At 37.5% G+C, this 17,095-nt stretch overlaps 1 protein-coding gene and 1 pseudogene across 3 annotated transcripts in view; both read left to right on the top strand.

Moving 5' to 3' along the window:
- The window catches only part of UBAP1 (ubiquitin associated protein 1), a 172,761-nt gene that overhangs the window by 106,192 nt on the left and 49,474 nt on the right, over positions 1 to 17,095 (top strand). The gene's annotated exons all lie outside the window — the stretch shown is intronic.
- LOC143673423 (protein tyrosine phosphatase type IVA 1 pseudogene) lies at positions 479 to 8,266 on the top strand (annotated as a pseudogene).

Below are 17,095 nucleotides of genomic sequence, written 5' to 3'. Positions count from 1 at the left end.
TGTTATCTTCTGCTGGCGTCTGGGCATTTAGTCAGATTTCCCTGGGTGTCAGACCCAACAGGTTGTAAGATTTTTCTGTGAAATCTCTGGGTTCTGTTTTTCTTATCCTGCCCAGTAGGTGGCGCTCGTGGCACACGTTTGTTTCACATGTTTGAAAGGGATCCCCCGGTCACCGTTCTCCGCGGCCTGGGGATTTCCGATCCAATTCTCTCAGTTGGTCCGGGGGGCCGCGCGAGGTGGGGGCGTCAGCCGCCCCGGCTTGAGGGGACCCTGTGGCTCCTATTTTTAATGCCCCTATTGGTGTTTGGTTGGACCCAGTCCCTACCACTGTCAGAAATTCCCTCCTCTCCCTGGAGGGGTGCCGGTCGCTGGCCGCCGCGGCCTGGGGAACTCGCTGCTGGACCAGGAAGCCGCCCGCGGGGGAGGGGCGCCGGTTGCCGGCCACCGCGGCTTGGGTAGCCCTCTGATCCGACACTCGTAGCCGGTCCAGGAAGCCGCCCGCAAAAGAGCAGCGCCGGCCGCCGCGGCTTGGGAAACTTGCCTCTCTGAGATTCTCAGCCGGCCCGGGAAGGAGGGAGGGAGGTGCTCTGGCCGCCAGCTGCCCCTGCTCGGGGAATCGCGCGCCGCTCGGGGATCTCACCGCAGCAGAGTCTCGCAGTCAGTCTAGCCAGTCCAGACTGGGGTACGCTGTGTGTCCATTCCCTGCCGTGGCCCCGGGAGCTGTTCTGCACTGTTTCTGTTCACCTAGTAGTTGCTCTGGAGGAGGAACTAAGACGCGCGTATCTTACTAAGCCGCCTCCCCTTTCTCTCTTCCCTTTTTTGATGGAGAAGATTTTCTCAGTCCCTTGATGCTGGGTCTCAGCTCATCCCAGGATTTCTGTCCCATGTTGCCAGGGAAATTTACATCCCTGGGAGTCAAGTCCCATGTAGAGGGGAAGGGCAGTGAGTTCACTTGCTGTGTCGACTCAGAGAAAGACAGGCCACATCTGAGCATCAAAAGAGGTTCTCTGGGGATGACTCTTAGGCCTGATTTTAAGTAGGTTTAGCTTATCCTTTGCAGGGATAAGTTTCATAAGAGTGAACCCCAAGGTCAAGGGCTTGGCCTGTTTGTTTGATTGTCTCTTATTACACTTTTGATCTGCATTTCATTTATAGGTAATGAAATGAGCATATTTTCATGTGCCTTTTAGCTATCTGTATTTGCAGTTCAGAAAAATGTCTATTTATATCTTTAGCCCACTTTATAATTGGGTTGCTCGTTCTTTTGTTATTCAGTTGTATGTTTCTTTTTATATATAGGATATCAAAACTTTATTTGATATTTGATTTCCAAATATCTTCTCCCATTCAGTTGGCTGCCTCTTCACCTTTTTGACAAGTTCTTCTGAGGCACAACAGCATTTGAATTTGAGGAGTTTCCATTTATCTAATTTTTCTTTTGTTGCTTGTGCTTTGGGTGTAAAGTTTAGGAAGTGCCCTCATATTACTAGGTCTTGAACTTATTTCCTTACACTTTTTTCTAGGAGCTTTATGGTACTGGTTCTTATACCTTTAGGTATTTGATCCAATTTGAGTTAATTTTTTTTAACATTTTTTTTGTATAGTATAACATATATACAAAGCAAAGAAATAAAAAGGCAATAGTTTGAGTTAATTTTTGTATAGGGTGTAAGGTTAGGGTCCTCTTTCATTCTTCTGGCTTTTGATATCCAGTTCTCCCATGCCCATTTATTGAAAAGACTATTTTTTTCCAGTTCAGTGGATTTGTGGAACTTGTCAAAGATCAATTTACCATAGATTTAGTGATCTATTTCTGCACTCTCAATTCAATTACGTTGATCAGTACTTCTATCTGTGTGCAGTACCATGCTGTTTTGACCACTGTGGCTTTTATAATAAGTTTTAAAATTGGAGTGTGTTAATCCTCCCACTTCATTCTTCTTTTTTTAGGATGTTTTTAGCTATTCAGGGTCTCTTTCCTTTCAAGATGAATTTGATAACTAGCTTTTCCAGCACATCATAGTACATTGTTGGAATTTTGATTGGTACTTCATTGAATCTATGGATCAATTTGGGTAAAATTGACATCTTAACTACATTTAACTTTCCTACCCATGAGCATGGAATGTCTTTCCACCTATTGAGATCTTCTTTGACTTCTTTTAACAGTGTTATATAGTTCTCTGTGTAAAATTCCTTTATATCCTATTCTAGTTTGCAAGCTGCCAGAATGCAATATACCAGAAATGGAACGACTTTTAAAAAGGGGAATTTATTAAGTTGCAGGTTTACAGTTCTCAACCCGTGATAATGTTCAAATTAACGCAAGGCTATAGAGATATGTCCAGTCTAAGTCATCCAGGGAAAGATACCTTGGTTCAATAAGGCTGATGGCATTCAGGGTTTCTCTCTCACCTGGAAAGGCACATGGCAAACATGGCAACGTCTGCTAACTTCCTCTCCAGGCTTCTTGTTTCATGAAACTCCCCCAGGGCGTTTTCATCTCCAGAGTTCTCTGGCTGTTTGGGCTCTCCTGGTTCCTGTGGCTCCCAAGGATCTCGTGGCTCTGAAGCTTTTTCCAAAATGTTTCCTCTTTTAAAGGATTCCAGTGAAGTAATCTAGATCCACCTGGAATGGGTGGAGTCACATTTCTCTCTAATCAAAGATTAATACCAGGCCTTGGCTGTGGGCTGGCTCAACTACGCACTCTCCTTGGAGCTGCTCACTTCATCGTAGAGCCTGGTTCTTCCACCTCTGCGTGCTCCACCATTACCCCGCATCGTCCACCACTGGCCCCTGTCCTGCAGCTACCGCCACTGCCTGTTTTGCCGCTACCTCAGGACTAGCTTTATAATTAGGCCATAATCTTCAGTGAGGAACATATTCCTTTCTGTGGTGTTCTTTGTCACACATTTATGGAGCTTCTGAAGGCCAGTGGAGATTACTGCCAGGATACAGCACAACCTATGTGCAGATAAATGCACTGTAGAAATTCATTGCTACTCCACCAAGAAACCCCCATAAGAGTGGCTAACCTGGACACAGAAGTGTTGAATTGAAATCTGCAGAGTATTTTACAAGAGTTCTCATCTGGATGGGGTAAACCTCAGTGCACTATAATTGCCTCAATATTCCTGGATTGAAGAATTGCTGCTTCTCATTCGGAGGTTCATTTCATTTCCCTTTACTCCTAACTTCATACTCACAGCACTGAGAATTTCAAGTGAAGTATATTGAAGTAGACTTCAGTTTTTTACATCATTTCTTTCAATTTTTAAAAATTCTTTCATAACCCTATTGAGTGTTTTTAATTGATTAACATGGCTTGAATGAACTGCCTAGCTCCTGTGGAAGTCACATAGGAGTACATGAGATTTCTTACTACATACAATCCAACTAAGGCAACCTTAAGTGTATTTGTAAAGGAACTTAAGTATGGGGTTAGTACAATAGTGAGAGTATGTGAAGCACCTTACGACACTGCTTTTGTGGAGAAAGAAGGCTTCCATGTTCTCTGTTGGCCTGTTGATAATGGTGCACCACCATCCAACCAGATTGTTGATGATTGGTTAAGTCTTGTAAAAATTAAATTTTGTGAAGAACCTGGTGGCTGTATTGCTGTTCATTGTGTCACAGGTCTTGGGAGAGCTCCAGAGAGTTGCTGCCCTAGCATTGACTGGAGATGGAATGAAATATGAAGATGGAGTGTAGTTCATAAGACAAGAGTGGCTTGGAACTTTTAACAGCAAGCAACTTTTGTATTTGGAGAAGTATTGTCCTAAGATACAGCTGTGCTTCAAAGACTCCAGTGGTCAGAGAAACAACTGTTGCGTTTGATAAAACTGGGGTGCCTGATGCTTTTGCCTTGGAAATGGAACTTGAGAGAGGAAAGACCTAATCTGTTGTACATATTAGGCAACATGTTGGTGAATAAGTCCAATGAAGCTTCCATAAGAGTATTGAAAAGCAGTTTTACCATACTACAAGTTTGACAGAATTGAACCTCTATCTTTGGTTTCAATCAACCTTTTTGGAGACTTAGCAAAAGATTTCTTACTGGTCAGCATTTAAAATGGGCTTATCATTTGTAACAGTTGACCTTTCCTGAAATCATGCAGTATTGCATTATAAGTCCTCTTTTAAATGCCAGAATCTTATCAATATATAAGAAATTTAAAATACTCAGCACAGTACTTATATATTTTTACTATCATATAGAACTTAAAATCCAAGGAACTATGAACAATCTAGACTTTATGTGGTTTATTCGTTCAGTCATTTGAAGCATTAAAGGGAGGGCCTATATGGTTATTTGCTGTTCACTGTGTATTTGCATCTCCCACATTTGTACTAGTATACATCAGGTTTGCACAGCCATTGAATTTTGTTAGATTTTTTCCAAGTCTTATGATGATTATTTAATGTCTGTAACTCATTTTGTGATGTTAGAGAAAACCTCTATTTTAAAAATTCACATTGTACAGAAGCATATGTCTTTAATGTCTCCACACAAAAAAGTCTTAGAGTTATTTTATGTTTGCACTTTGGGGTGCAACTTAACTGGGAGAGCCTGACAAATGAATGGGGGGGCTATTAAATATTTTGGGGGAAATAATGTTTTTATCTTCTGCAGAACATGTAGAATATGCTTTTTATTTAATAAATATTTTTTTAAAGGTAGTAGATATTTTAGTAAATTTTTGTTAGGGTAGCTACAATAATTCTTAATCAAAATTCCTGAAATTCTTGTAATTTTTTCCATGTCTATTGAAAGTTGTTTACCAACTGTTATTTTTGTTTGAAGTGTGATTTTTTTCCTTTTTCCCCTAACTTCTCTTGCAAAAAAAAAAGAAGTTGGTTTCTGCTGATTCAGCAGACATCTAATATTTTATATGCTTTTTGAGCTATGTATTATACTATTTGAATACTTGTTAATTTGTTTTATTATGTTATTGATAGATGGTGGTGTGTATTAATGTTATTTCAACCATCTATTTATACTGTCTGTGAATGTGTGATTATAGTTCTATGGGAGAAATAACTTGTCAGTGTTCACCAGCTTGTAAAAACTTAGTATGGGGTGGTGCAATGGTGGCTCAGTGTCAGAATTCTCGACTGCCATGCCAGAGACCTGGGTTTGATTCTCAGAGCCTGCCCATGCCAAAACAAATCAAAACAAAACCAACAAACTTAGTGTGAAAGCTTAAACATCTAAATAAATAATGAAATGCAAAAGAAAAAAAAAGGTTAATACCCACAAATGGGTATATCTCATCCGTGGAGATATTCTAATCAAGTTTCCAACCTACAGTGCTGAATAGGGCTATTTAGCTGAAGAGCTCTTCCAAATTAAATGTTGAAAGTGCAGCCTGGTTTCTCCTCACAGCTTATAGTGAAATGCGACAGAAAGAAATAAACTGAGAACTGAACTCTTGGGAACAAAAAACTAGAAATTGATATTCTGGAAAATTCGGCTTCCAGGAAGGAAGACCCCAGAGAATAGTGCCCCACATGAGGTCTTGGCCAAATGTGAAACCAGTCAGCCATTTCAGAGAAAGCCAGGATTGGACATGGAGTTATCCAGGAAGGATTTGTGGAAACTCCTTATGTCTGATGGGCGTGATCAAGGCTACTGCATAGAAAGCCAACGAGAGTGCTGTGGGACCTGTGTAGACAGAGTTGCTGCCAGTCTGTACTGGGGTTCAGAGAAGGGACACATTGGAGAAAATATAACTTCAAAGGTAAAACTATGGAGGCGAGGTGTGAACTCAAGAAGCCTTGGGCCAGGAGAGCGGACCCACCCAAGCCCCTAGAGAGGGTGAGTTTGCCCCAAATGCAGAGGATGGTCCTTCACCTCATTGCAGTGGAAGAGTCATGCTGCCTCAGGTCTTGGAGAGGGTAAAGCACATTCCTTGGGGTTTGGGAGAGCCTGGGTGCCACCACATGGAGGGGTTGAGCGTGTGCCCTGGAGATGGTAGAGAGCCTGGGTGCAGCCACGATCCTTGGAGAGAGTGGAGCCATGAAAAATGTGGTCTCCCCAGTATCCCCCAAGGTTGCATTAGGAGAGAAGCAGGCCTCTGCGTAGGCCCTTGGGAAGGGGGGGATGCCACTTTCTAAAGCCCTGAAGATAAATGATTCTCAGACTTTGAAATCTAATTGACTTTGCCCTACAGGTTTTCGAAACTGTGTGGATCCTATGACCCCTGTGTTCCTTCCTCCCTATGGAAATGGGTATACATATCCTATGAATGTTCCTCATTTGTATGTTGGCAACAAATAGCTTGTTTCGAGTTTTTATAGGTCCAGAACCAGAGGAGAACTTTGCCTTAGAAAAGACCATGCCTGTTACTAACTTTGATAGGAGTTTGTACTGTTTCTAACTTTGTATTTCATTTGTATTGCTACTGAAATAGTTTAAGAATTTCTGATATTGTGATGGAATGAATGTATTTTCTATATGGGAAAAACATGTCTTTTTTAGGGTCCAGAGGGTGGAATATGCTGGTTTGAATGGATGTGTGTACCCTAGGAAAGCCATGTTTTAATCCAAATCCCATTTTGAAAAGGCAGCTGTTTCTTCTAATCCCTATTCAGTACTGTATGTTTGAATCTGTAATTAGATCATCTCCCTGGAGATGTGACTATCAAGAGTGGTTGTTAAACTGAATTAAGTGAAGATGTGTCTCCACCCATTCAGGTGGGTCTTGATTAGTTTACTGGAATCCTATAAAAGAGGAAACATTTTGGAGAATGAAGGAGATCCTGAAAGAGCAGAGAATGACATAGCTACAAGAAGCAGAGAGTCCACCAGCCAGCGACCTTTGGAAATGAAGAAGGAAAGCACCTCATGGGAAACTTCATGAAACAGGGAGCCAGGAGAGAAAGCTAGCAGATGACACCATGTTTGCCATGTGTCTTCCCAAATCAGAGAGAAACCCTACTATGTTTGCCATGTGCCTTATCACTTGAGAGAGAAACCCTGAACTTCGGCCTTCTTGAACCAAGGTATCTTTATCTGGATGCCTTTGATTGGACATTTCTATAGTCTTGTTTTAATTAGGACATTTCTCAGCCTTAGAACTGTAAACTGGCAACTTATTAAATTCCCCTTTTTAAAAACCATTCCGTTTCTGGTATATTGCATTCTGGCAGCTAGCAAACTAGAACAATGTATAAATTCGATTTACCTTTTTAATTATGTATTTTTGTCCAGTTAACTTTTGTTTTCTATAGTTTCTCCTTTATGAGTGGTGATTCTGTGTTATTTGGGGCATTTCATAACTCTTAGTTCTTCATCATGGTTGCACCCTTTATCATTATAAAATAAAACAACTCTTCCCATTCTGTTAAGTCTGATACCTAGACTAATCTGTACTTTTTCACGTATTCTTGTTGGTTTAGACACTACCAATTTATTTTTTGTTCTTTTTTCTCTCGGAGGTCATGGTCTTTCTTTAGTTGCATATTAATTTGTTTCTTTTAGCCCTTTTATACATACTTGTTTTTCCTCTGTTGCTCCCTAGATGTTTTTTCCTAGTTTTAAAATATGTGCTTGTGTTTACTATTGGTAGGCTTATAGGTGAGTATAGAAACTTGGGAAACTGATAGCATGCAAGAAAAAACCAAAACTCTATCTCTAAATCCCACCACCCAAATATAAGCACCATTATAAGAATATGTTTTACCTTTGTTTGTTTCTCCGTATGTGTAATGCCAGAGCCCATTAAATCATATTTCTCTGCAAGTTAATGACTCAAATTAAAAATTTTCCTTTTCAGCGTTCTGTAAAACAGTGGTACTTAGAATGTGACTCAGCAAGAAGTATTCTCACTGAACTGAAAGAAGATATTAATGCATGAAAAAGCTTAATGACTGTTGGAATGGTCCTCAGTATGAATCTATATATTATTGACCTCTGTTATTGGCCGCCTGTTTTCAGCTAGATAGGCTGATGTGCAGCAGCCAGTAATAAGTGGGCTTAGTTTTACAGTTATAGAGTTTGTAGATAGTGATAGATCTTGAAAGTAGTGTGTTTGGCTAATTCTCAGAATTGAACATACTGGAAAGCAGGGACTCATGAATTCAATTCAGTATTCGGTTAAGAACTTAAAAAAAAAACAGGGTTCTAAAACTGTTGTGTTCAAATAAAAATCTGTATTTGGTGTATAGGCATACCACTTTATTGGTAGTTAGAGTACTTGGAAAATGGTTTACTCTCTTGCAGATGATAGTTCATCAGCCTTTCTTGCATCCTTGCTGCTGCATGCCAGGGTATGTAAAATTATGTTTCTTGTTTGTTTATCTTTGTAATCAGATTCATTTGAGTTACTGTTTTATGTGTGGTATAGGAAAATGGTTTCTAGGCTTCTGGGTTCCATGGATCAGTAAAATTAAAAAGCGAATGAGGGGATTAATATGATTGCAAAGTTATTGTATGCATAATAACTAATAATATTTCTTTTCCTGAGTACTGAATATTTAATTTGGAAACATGACTATCTTTCTTTCGTTTTGTTCTACCATTACAAAGTTATGTTCTTTCTAGGGCTGGTTGGTTATTCGTTCTCCTACTCTTATTTTACTTAAGAAAGAACTCAGGTCCCAAATGGTGCAGCCATTGTGGAAACAGTTTCTTGGCACCTCAGAAGGATGAACATAGAATTAACCATCTAACCCAGCAGTTCTTCTTCTAAGTGTATCCTCAAAAGAATTGAAAGCAAGAACCCTATCAGGTATTTGTGCACCAATGTTCATAGCTGCATTATTCACCATAGTTAAAAGGTAGAAACAGCCCAAGTGTCCATCAACAGTTGAAAGGATAAACAAAATATGTTATATATATATATATATATATATATATATAAAATGGAATATCATTATGTGATATGAATGAATCTGAAGACATCTTGTTGAGTGAAATTAGCCAGACACAAAAGGACAAATATTGTATGATTTTACTTAAATGAAATATGTAGCATAAGCAAATTTATAGTAGGTTACACGTTAACAGGGTATGGGAATGGGGGTGGTGAGTGAGAATGGGCAGTTATTGCTTAATTGGTACAGAGTTTCTGTTCCTGGTGATGAAAAAGTTTTGGAAATGAATGGTAGTGATGGTAGCATAGCATTGTGAATGTAATTAATATTACTGAATTGTATACTTGAAAGTGCTTAAAGTCGGAAATGTTGAGATTTTTAACCTTACAAAAAAAGTTAAATACAAGAAAAAGGAAGAAGAAATGAGGCCCCTAAATATCTCTCAGACCTCAGAGAGAAGAAAGAAAACTTTTTTCCTCGTGATGTAGTATTGTCTCATATTGATTGGTATATTAGTAGCAGGTGCACATGTGATTTTTGTCCTACATATGTAGGTCTGAGTGCTAGTTGTTTGGATGTTAACTTTCTTTAGGCCTGAAATTTGATGATTCCCAAAGCTGTCTTTTTCTGTAAATTAGAGAATTTCCTAGATTAATTTGTATTTTAGGAAATTCCTGATTATAGCTGTTACTGTTTGGAAAGTGTGACTGATAGTTTCTGAGATGTCAAATTGCTGTTGTGTATTGGGAGGCTGTTTATTGAGTGTAATTTCATGTAATAATACTTTAATAATGATGTGAGAAAAGGAAGAAAGAGAAAATGAAAATATTAATGTAATTGCCCTTGGATTCTTGCTTCCCCTTATGAAAGAGCCTGGGCCTTGTCAAGATACTTGTTTTCATAAAAACCATCTCCTTGTTTTTATCCCCACTCTCCTTTTCTTACCCTTCTCACCTTTTCTTTTTTCAATTTACAGATATATTTCTTTGTCTTGAGTATGTTTTTTACATAGTTAAAATAATTCAGTCTAACTTTAAAAACATTTGAAAGGTATAATTATTTCCCTTTTTGTTGTATGATTATTTTTTAAATTAAAAAAATTTTTTAAACATAACAACATACAAACACTAACATCTTACCATATGATCATTCCATTCTTGGTATATAATCAAAAACTCAAAATATCATCACCATGATCATTTGTTAGAACATTCGCATCAATTCAGAAAAAGAAATAAAAAGAAAAAAACTCAGACATACCATACTCCTTACAGTTCCCTCTCATTGACTGCTAATATTTCAATCTACCCAATATATTTTAGCCCTTGTTTCCCCTATTTTTTCTGTATACCTTACCACTCCCTTTTAGTGATCACTAGCATTTCAATCTACTAAATTTTTTTAAAAATTTATTTATGATACATAACCACATACAAACACAAACATTCTTATGTATGATCATTCCATTCTTGTTATATAATCAGTAACTTACAATATTATCACATAGTTGTATATTGATCATCATGATCATTTCTTAGAACATTTGCATCAATTCAGAAAAAGAAATAAAAAGAAAACAGAAAAAATTTCATACATACAATACTCCTTACCCCTTCCTTTCATTGATCGCTAGCATTTCAATCTACTAAATTTATTTTAACATTTGTTCCCCCTATTATTTATTTATTTTTAATCCATATGTTTTACTCATCTGTCGATAAGGTAGATAAAAGGAGCATCAGACACAAGGTTTTCACAATCACACAGTCACATTGTGAAAGCTATATCATTATACAGTCATCTTCAAGAAACATGGCTACTGGAACACAGCTCTACATTTTCAGGCAGTTCCCTCCAGCCTCTCCATTACACCTTAACTAAACAGGTGATATCTATTTAGTCTGTAAGAATAACCTCCAGGATAACCTCTGTACTCTGTTTGGAATCTCTCAGCCATTGACACTTTATTTTGTCTCATTTTGCTCTTCCTCCTTTTGGTCGAGAAGGTTTTCTCAGTCCCTTGGTGCTGAGTTTCAGCTCATTCTAGGATTTTTGTCCCATGTTGTCAGGAAGGTCCACACCCCTGGGAGTCATGTCCCACATAGAGAGGGGGGTGGGCAGTGAGTTCGCTTGCCATGTTGGCTGAGAGAGAGAGGCCACATCAGAGCAACAAAAGAGGTTCTCTAGGAATAACTCTTAGGCATAATTTTAAGTAGGCTTATCCTATCCTTTGTGGGGATAAGTTTCGTATGAACAAACCCTAAGATTGAGGGCTCGGCCTGTTGCTTTGGTTGTCCCCACTGCTTGTGAGAATATCAGAAATTCTCCATATGGGAAAGTTTGAATTTTCCCCCTTTCTTTCCATTCCCCCAAGGGGACTTTGCAAATATTTTTTTATTCACTGTTCAAATCACTCTAGGATTTATTGGGCCATCACTCTGGACAAATCTATAAAATCTCTTTGTTGTATGATTTTAATAAGCACTTAATACCATAACAGCCTACCTTCTTATTTTCCATAATTTAGTTCATAATTTTTCTATAATTGAATACTGAGATTTTAGGAAGTTATATTATAAAATATATGGTTATAATTAAATAGAATATTGGAGGTTTTATTTTGATTGTATTATCACTTGATTTTGCTCAGATGTTCCAGGAATAGCTGATCCTATATAGTTAATTATGTTGAAAAATTAGTAAAATGCCTTTGGTCATGAGAAACAGTGAAATTTTGCTGTATAGCAAATATTAGAAAAATCTTTACTGTAAGGGCACAGATATGGATTTCTCAGATTCTTGTGGTGGACTATTTTAATACTTAAAGAAAAAAAAATTTACATTTTTATTAGCTCTGTTGATGTATACTTTTGCAAAATCTGCACCCTTTTATTTAGTTAGAAGGGATACTATGTTTTAACTTTTATTTATCGTGCCTTGTTTAATAGAAAGCTTACTTTGTTGTAGATAGTATGCATGCTTTAAGGTCACCCCTCCACTCCCATTCTCTACCTTGCCTGGTCTTCTGTTTAGTTGTTCATTGCCTTCAAGCTCAGAAATTGTTGCCACCCATCTCCCTGGGGACTCTCCCTTGGAATCCCTCATTGCTGAGTCTTTTTGTGTGTGTAAAATTATTTTTTTAAAAATTGTGGTAACATATAACAACATAGCTACTTTCAAGCATACAAATCAGTGGTGTTAATTACATTCATAATTGTACTACCATTACCATCATGTGTTACCAGAATTTTCCATCACCTTAAGCAGAAACGGTATACCCATTTGTTCTAGTTTGCTAGCTGCTGGAATGCAATATACCAGAAACGGAACGGCTTTTAACAAGGGGAATTTCGTAAGTTGCTGGTTTACAGTTCTAAGGCCAAGAAAATGTCCCAATTAAAATAAGTCTATAGAAATGTCCAATCAAAGGCATCCAGGGAAAGATACCTTGGTTCAAGAAGGCCGATGAAGTTCAGGGTTTCTCTCTCAAGTGTAAAGGCACATGGTGAACACAGTCAGGGCTTCTCTCTCGGCTGGAAGGGCACATGGCAAACATGGCGTCATCTGCTAGCTTTGTCTCCTGGCTTCCGGTTTCATGAATCTCCCCGGGAGACGTTTTCCTTCTTCATCTCCAAAGGTCGTTGGCTGGTGGAGTCTCTGCTTCGTAGTGTTGCTGTCTTTGAATCTCTCATTCTCCAAAGCGTTTCCTCTTTTATAGGACTCCAATAAACCAATCAAGACCCACCCAAATGGGTGGAGACATGTCGTCCCCTAATCCAGTTTAACAACCATTCTTGACTAAATCACATCATCCAGGGAGATGATCTGATTACAGTTTCAAACATACAGTATTGAATAGAGATTCTTTTACCTTTATGAAATGGGATTTATATTAAAACATGGCTTTTCTTAGGGGGCATACTTCCTTTCAAACCAACACACCATTAAACAACAGCTTCCCATCCCCCCTGCCCCAAAAGTTGTACTCTGCTTTCTGTCTCTATAAATTTGCTTATTTCAGGTATTTCATATAGTGATATCATATAATATTTGTCTTTTTATGTCTGGCTTATTGCACTCAATATATCTTTAGTGTTCATCTGTGTAGTAGCATGTATCAGAACTTTGTTCATTTTTATGGCTAAATGATATTCCATTGTATGTATATACCAGATTTTGTTTATCCATTCATCTGTTGATGGACACTTGGGTTGTTTCCACTTTTTGATTATTATGAATAATGTTTCTATGAACATTTATATACAAGTTTTTGTGTGGGTTTATGTTCTCATTTCTTGTGTGTATCCCTAGAAGTAGAATTTTTGGGTTGTGTGGTAACTCTGTGTTTAACATTTTGAGGATCTGCCTGATTGTTTTCCAAAGTGGGTGTTCTGTTTTGCATTCCCACCAGCAGTGTATGAGTGTTCCAATTTCTCCACATCCTCTCCATAACTTCTTATCTTTTTTATTATAGTCCTCCTAGTGGGTGGCTTGTTTTTATTGTTTCCCCCCCCATAAACTTTTCATTTTGAAATTATTTCAAACTTATAGGACAGTTGGAAAAATAATACAAAATCTGTACAGGGAACTCCAACGTGTCCCCCCACTCCCCCCCCCCCCCCCCGCCCCAGTTGACGTGTGTTTCCCCTCAATAACATAACATAAAACTAACCATTCATTTTGAAGTAAACAATTCCATGGCATTTAGTAGGAAATTCAGTATTGTATCTACCACCTCTGTCTAATTCCAAATCTCTCATGGTTTTGATTTACATTTCTCTAATGACTAATGATGTTGAATATCTTCTTATGAGCTTCTTGGCCATTTATGTAACGTCTTCTGAGAAATGATTATTTAAATCCTGTCATTTTGTAATTGGGTTAGTTGTCTTTTATTATTGAGTTGTAGAGTTAATTTACATATTCTAGATACAAGTCCCTTCTCAGTTAATATGATTCGCAAATATATCCCCCTTTCTGTGACTGTGTATTTTTTGTTAAAATTTTTTGAAAGCCAAGTATCACTTTAGGTTTAAGTGTAATTTTCTTGAAAATTTCCTGGTCAGCTTGTTCGGGTGCTTGTTTGCAAAATTATTTATGAACGCAGAGGCCTCTCTCAAGCCATTTACCTCTCAAAAATAGCTGCTACTTCACAGTTGATAGCCCACAATATCAATAGATGTTAGGAATACAGAGCTAAAAAATGCCTATTTACTGCATTTCCCTGTGAGCATATTCACAGATCTCATTGCTGGGTTCTTAGATACTGCTTCTATCTCAACAGAGCTTTAGAAAAACAAATTTCTGGGACGTCCCTATGTGGGATGGTTGAGGCTGCCAAGAATCTGGCTTCTGTGTTTTAAGGATCTCACTGAGTTGTTATGGTTTATGTACATCATGATGACCCTGAAGCCTCTTTAAGATCCTGTGGAATGTGTTCACATTTTAAAAGTTTAAATGATTTTCAGTATAAATTTTTGATTCTTTGAAAATTGACGCTCCAAATACTTTATAGTTTTAATTCTCTGTTAATTGTGATATCAACCAGAAATTTTTATCCCTACATCATGCTGCAAAACTAAAACTTTAAGTTATTTAAAAATTATAAAATCAATTCATTTTTGCCATGGAATATTCAGAGACAGTAGGCAAATGTTTTGGATTATTATTCCTAGTTCTACCATATAGATGGAACCATTATAAATATTTTTTTATTTATTTCCTTCTGATTTTTTTTATCACAGTTTTAAAAATATGGTGTGTTTGTTTTGAAATCTGAGCATGGTTACTTTTTTCAGATTATTTTTACCCTTAAAGGAATTAGGCACATCTTTTGTCTTGTGTTCAAGCTTTTGATCAAGTCCATAACTAAATAGTAATTTTCTTTGAGTACAGTCACACCTCATTTTATAGCACTTCACTTTACTGTGCTTTGCAGATACTGGTATTTTTTACAAATTGAAGGCTTGTGGTGGCCTTGCATTGAGCAAGGCTATTGGTGCCATTTTTATAATAGCATGTACTCATTTGATGTCTCTGTTACATTTTGTTAATTTTCATAATTGAAAGTCCTGGGCTGGTTGGAGGTTGGAGACACAAAGCAGAGACCGAGACATGACAGAGGCAATGGAAGAAGGAATGTTTATTAGCAGAGAGACAGCATGGAGGGTTGATTCAAGAAATCAACTCCCGCTGCCTGGGAGGCGAAACGTTGGGGCAAGGGAGTTTGGGTTTTTTGTTTGTTTTTTTTTTTACATGGGCAGGCACCGGGAATTGAACCCGGGTCCTTGGGCTTGGCAGGCAAGCATTCTTACCTGCTGAGCCACCGTGGCCCGCCCAAGTTTGGGGTTTTTATCACAAGACTGCTGCAAGGTCCTAACTGCCCTAGGGCAGTTGTTTGTGCCCAAGGATTATCACCAGGTGGGGGCCGGAGAGGCTGGAAATGTTGATTCTCTGTCTTCATCCTTGCGTGTTTCTCCGGTTCAGCTCTCATATATCCCAGTCTTTCTTATTATATAAAAGAAAGAAAAATTAGGAAAGCTTGGGAAGAGGGGAAGAGGTAGAGGATGGTGTTGGAGCAAGGACTTCAAAGTCAGATCTGGCTATTTTCTGCTGTTAGGGGATGTCAGATGGGATGGTTTCCTTTACCTCTTCACCGAGGGAGGGGAGATTTAGTTTTAATTGATTATTTTGTTCACCAGAGTTATTGAGATGCTGATATCTGTAATCCATAGGAGAACATGATTAATTTGGGTTTGTCATAGATTTAGTTCTTTGCAGAAATTGGGTAAAGAGTTTGAAGATATTTGGTCCTAGAGATTGGAAAAGAGTATTAGTAATAGAAGGGGAGTTAGGAATGGCAGAAGGATAGGTATCCAAGAAGAGGATTGAAACCAGGATTCGGTTGATTGTTGCCTAATTTTGTCTGCTGGTTTTTAGAAGTTTTGAGTTAGATTGAGTGTGGATTTGAGATGTTAGAAGGATAAGAATTGCCAAACTGGCATGGCAGCATGATACAAAGGGGAAGGATGAAGTAGGGAATGAATAAACAGGAGGTGGATGATAGGGAGAGAGGTGTTTAAGAAAATAGATCTGTGATGCATATTGAAAGAATGAAAGTATAAAATTGAATTGTTTCAGAGGTAAAGTCCTGTAGGTTATCCTGTAACCAGGTTTTCTAGATAAAATGGAGGAAGGCGGTGATTTATTGGTTCACAGAGTATTCTTGATGCTGTTTTGTTATTTTATTCTGTAAGTAGAACTGAGAAGGTCTGGTTAAACAAAAACTGATTAGCAGGATTATACTGTTATGTAATGTTAAATAAGTTAGTTATTGACAGAGATTAGAAAATGTATTAATTCTATAGCATTTTTTATGCAACCTAAAACATATCAAATAAGCTTTATTTTTAGCACTTCATTTTTATAGAGTTAAAAAACAAATGTGCAACTGTTTGGAATAAATATATTCTTTTAGGGTTTGAATTTGAGAAAGCAAAATGTTAAAAGTCATTAGGTTTGAAATAATATTTGGTTCCTCACTTAACTAAAGCTGAGGAAAAGACTTAGCTCTTTTTAAAAGTGGGACAACCTGTTTTTTTGTTTTGTTTTAATTAAGGACATGATAAGGTATGTATAAAGTAAAAGAAGTTATTTTGATAAAATATAAGACTCTTTGCTTTTTTTATCCTGATTATTTAAAATAAAAACTTTTATAGCTTTTTATTAAAAATAGACCAATAAGGCGGGCAGTGGTGGTGCAGTGGCAGAGTTCTTGCCTGCCATGTCAGAGTCCCAGGTACGATTCCCGATGCCTGCCCATGCCAAAACAAACAAACAAACAAAACCAGACCAATAGTTTAAGAAAACTTTGCTGCTTCAACAGAGAGAAAACGAAATTTTAGTCTTACACTAGTATATTATTGTATATTAAAGCTTTTAAAACTGCATTTTAGTCTTGTATTAGTAGGTTATTTGATATTAAAGCTTTTACATATTTTATAGATAGATCTATTAAATTTTTTCCCAACTTCAGCCATAATTTCTTTTTCCACAATCATTCTGCGATTAACTGTATCCACTCAAGTTTTGTCTGTTTTTTTCATTTTGTAACAGCTATTCATTTTATCTTAGGACAAAACTACTGTCTTTTTCCTTTTAATAAAAACACAGTCTTTATATCCTTCATGTTTAATTTATTAAAATGATTTTGGAATTGTCTTTAAACAAACATTTCACCACATACAATTATCATCAAAATTAAACTTGTCAGAATAAT

Source organism: Tamandua tetradactyla, chromosome 2, assembly GCF_023851605.1.
Source record: "Tamandua tetradactyla isolate mTamTet1 chromosome 2, mTamTet1.pri, whole genome shotgun sequence".
NCBI classification, from domain to species: Eukaryota; Metazoa; Chordata; class Mammalia; order Pilosa; family Myrmecophagidae; genus Tamandua; species Tamandua tetradactyla.
The sequence above is the reverse complement of the archived record's forward strand: the minus strand, read 5'-3'. Positions and strand labels throughout refer to the sequence as shown.